General features: G+C 49.2%; 1 long non-coding RNA gene across 1 annotated transcript; it reads right to left on the bottom strand.

The window, feature by feature from the left end:
* Positions 1–429: 429 nt before the first annotated feature.
* Positions 430–3,067, bottom strand: LOC123330042. The gene is made up of 2 exons (XR_006545743.2): positions 1,753–3,067; positions 430–768 (listed from the first exon to the last, which is right to left on the bottom strand). It is a non-coding gene; the product is annotated as an uncharacterized LOC123330042 (long non-coding RNA).
* Positions 3,068–3,454: the final 387 nt, after the last annotated feature.

Genomic DNA, 3,454 nt, shown 5'->3' with positions numbered 1-3,454 from the left:
CCTGATGAAGCACCTGTATCTGTAAGCAAATGAGCTGGCAGGTGGCGCCCTGGATAAAATATGACCTGCTCAGCAGGGGATTTGCTTACCAGTCGAGAGGCAGCCCATCCTGCAGCCCGGAGGCCTCCCGGATAAAGCGTGAATTGCTGGTACCCACGGGGAGGGCAGGAAGCACCCAGAAGAGTGAAGGACCCTCTGCTTAGTCCCCAGCCTGAAGGTTTATGGACATTTTCTCAGTAGTTTGCGGAAAAGAACCAGGACTGGGAATCAGAAGACAAGGGGAGTTTATTCTACGCCTTACCACCAGACTTGCCGAGGGGCCTTAGGCAAATCACTTTCCCTCTCTGGGCCTTGGTTCTCAACGCTCTCAAACATGAATTGTTCTCTTCTCCCTATTGGTCTGCTACTAAGATCATAGGAGAAACTGTATGGAAAGACAATATTTATTATTATCTTGATTATTACTGTGTTGTTACTATGTTGCTCGCGTGGAAGGTCTAGTGAGCAAAGCTGGGGTGAGGGGTGGGCGCGGGGGGTGGAATGCTGGTAACTTTATGGTGGGCTGGTAGCTTCAAGGAAGTACTTTCAAGGCTGTAGTATCAATACCTATTGGTATAAAACTGATCAAAGACTTCTCCGAGGAGGCAACATGATATTAAAAAGCACAGGGGGGACTTCCTTGGCAGTCCAGTGGCTGAGATTTTGCCTTCCGATGCGGGGAAGTGCAAGCTCGATCCCTGGTTGGGGAGCTGAGACCCCACATGCCTCCTGTCCAAGAAAAACAAAACAAAACATAAAACAGAAGCAATATTGTAACAAATTCAAAAAAGGCTTTAAAAAAGGTCTACATCAAAAAAATTATTTTAAAAAAAGCACAGGTATTGGAGACATCAGAACTTGGTTCAAATACTACAACGGCCACTCTCATTATCTGAAGGTACTTGGGCAAGTAACGTTTCCCCTCCAAGCCTCAGTGACCTCATTTATAAAGCAGAAAAAAGGATATAGTCTTTGGGGTTGTGGTTATGAGGTTTAAATGAGATTACACTCCAGAGTATCTGGCTCATAAGTCGCTGCCTGACAAAGGTTAGTTCTTGGAGGCTGAATCAGGTTTACGAATGAGATTTCCTGACTTTCTACTCAGCTCTCTTCTGGGATCTCAGAAAGCCTTAGTGGGGAAGATCCCCCAGGCCTCTCTGAGCTGAATCACCGCCCCCTGCCCCCAATCCTCCTCCAGGAGGTTTCTGCGGCCTGGACCTGGATAAGACCCCTTGGGAAGTGCTCCAGCCCAGGGGCCGTGGGGACTGCATGATGAAGACAGAGCCGTTTGCTAATACCATGTGGCTGCTGTGACGGCCTGTTAATGCCATTTACAACGTGCTGTAATTATATCTCACACATGCTGGAGGCCCAGCCAGCAAGAACGTTCCCAGGGAGGGGCTTCGGGAAGATTCCTTCAGCGGGTGGGAGATTGGGCTTTCTCAGGAGGCTGGGGACTAGGGGTTTCCAAGCCATTGTGAAGGAAGAATTCTTTGCACAGCCCTGGACACCAAAGAAAGCGGTCACCCCTGCCTGGACCAGCGGTTCCCAGCCTGAATTGCTGTGGAATTTGGGGCAAGTCATGGCTCCTTTCTGGGCCTCTGTGTGCCCTTTTGTAAGTGAAGGACATGGGGAGAGATGCGAGAAGTATACAAGAGCAGTAGGTTCTTAACATCTTCCTGAGCATCTCCCTAGAAAAATGCCCATACTCACAGCTAATGGCAATGCAGCTTGTATTTCAGGGAGTTCGTCAGCCACTAAAGTCCATCATAAAGCTCTAAGGGTCCTTATATTAGCCCAGAGGCATACAGCTGCAGCGTGAGAGAGTTGAGATCTGAACCCAAGTCAGTCCAAGTATGGCTGAGCCTGTTTCATCACCTGGGTTCTGAGGTTGCTGTCTGCTGGGTGTTGTTCCCGTGTTGTTTGGGACACAGATGTTCATGACAGTTAGGTATTCGCTCTGGATTGGGTTTCTTTTTTTTTTTTTTTTTTTTTACTTATTTATTTATTTGACTGCCTGGGTCTTAGTTGCAGTACGTGGAATCTTTGTTGCCCCACTTGGGCTTAATTGCCTCATGGCGTATGGGATCTTAGTTCTCCAACCAGGGATCTAACCAGTGTCCCCTGCAACACAAGGTGGATTTTTAACCACTGGACTACCAGGGAAGTCGCTGGATTGGGTTTCTTATCATAAAGTGCCCAGAGTTGTCTCTTAAGGCATTTTTGCCTTGAATTTAATGGGCCGGCTAATTTCTACAATGCTGCCCAAACTCTGACATTGTAGGATCCTTGCTAGTTGGGAAGGCTCATTCTCCTTGAGGTTTGATATTAAAAAAAAAAAAAAAAAGATCTCAGCTTTGGAGTCAGACAGGTCTGAGTTAGAATCTCTCCAAACTTCCTTGCTGGCAAACCACCAGCCTCCCTTGCAGCACTCCAGTGGTTCTGAGGGTTAAAAGGATCAGTGCCCCTCAGGTGCCTAGCAGGGAGCCAGCGCCCGATACATGCTGGTTTTTCTGTGCCCCTCACCCCCCACCACACTGAACTCGGGGCCCCCTCTCCCTTTCCTGGAGGGAGCTGAGGAGTCCTGGGGGAAAGCTGTCTGGAATGGAGAAGCCTATTTCCAAGTCATTAGTCCCCCAGTGTCGGGCTCCAGGATGGATTTTGATCAAGAGCGGGGTGACATTTGGCAAAAGTTGCTGATGAGGGATTGAATGATTAATCGTCATGACAACCAGGCTGGAGTAATGACAGGGATGCGATGGCGCCCGAGTTAAACACAAAGCGGCCCTGCGAGCCGGGGCGGTAAATTACTAGGCATGTCACTGCTGCGCTTTTGGAGAAAGCGGCCGTGCGTTCCTAATGAGAGGTTAACTGTGTCCCCAAAGTAATTACAGCCGATTGAAGAGGTGGCTGGTAATTAGAGGATTAGCAGTGATGAGGCTCACCTGCATGGTTGCCATGGTGATGGAGGGTGGGTGGGGTTAGCCAAGGAGGGTCCAGACTCCTCCTCCAGGCAGGTGCCAAAAGCCTCTCTAGCAGTCTTGATGCCCATTATGGATGGGACAGGCCCCAAGGCTCTGTCTCCGGTGGCTGGGCCTCAGTCTTCCCATCTGTAAAGTGAGGGCTTGAACCCATTTGGCACCCCGTGGACTGTAGCCTGCCAGGCTGCTCTGTCCATGGGGATTCTCAGGCAAGAATACTGGAGTGGGTTGCCATGCCCTCCTCCAGGGGAATCTTCCCAACCCAGGGGTTGAATCTGGGTGTCCTGCATGGCGGGTATATTCTTTATCATCTGAGCCACCAGGGAAGTCCCATTTGAGAATACAGAATATTAAAACTGAAATTCTGGAACATGTCAAGTGATATTTCTTTAATAATTAAAATAGTCTTTAATTTGCCACTCTCCCCCCAAGCC

Source organism: Bubalus bubalis, chromosome 17 (assembly GCF_019923935.1).
Source record: "Bubalus bubalis isolate 160015118507 breed Murrah chromosome 17, NDDB_SH_1, whole genome shotgun sequence".
In the NCBI taxonomy this organism is placed as follows: Eukaryota; Metazoa; Chordata; class Mammalia; order Artiodactyla; family Bovidae; genus Bubalus; species Bubalus bubalis.
Note: the sequence above shows the minus strand (reverse complement) of the source record. Positions and strands in the feature narration are given on the sequence as shown.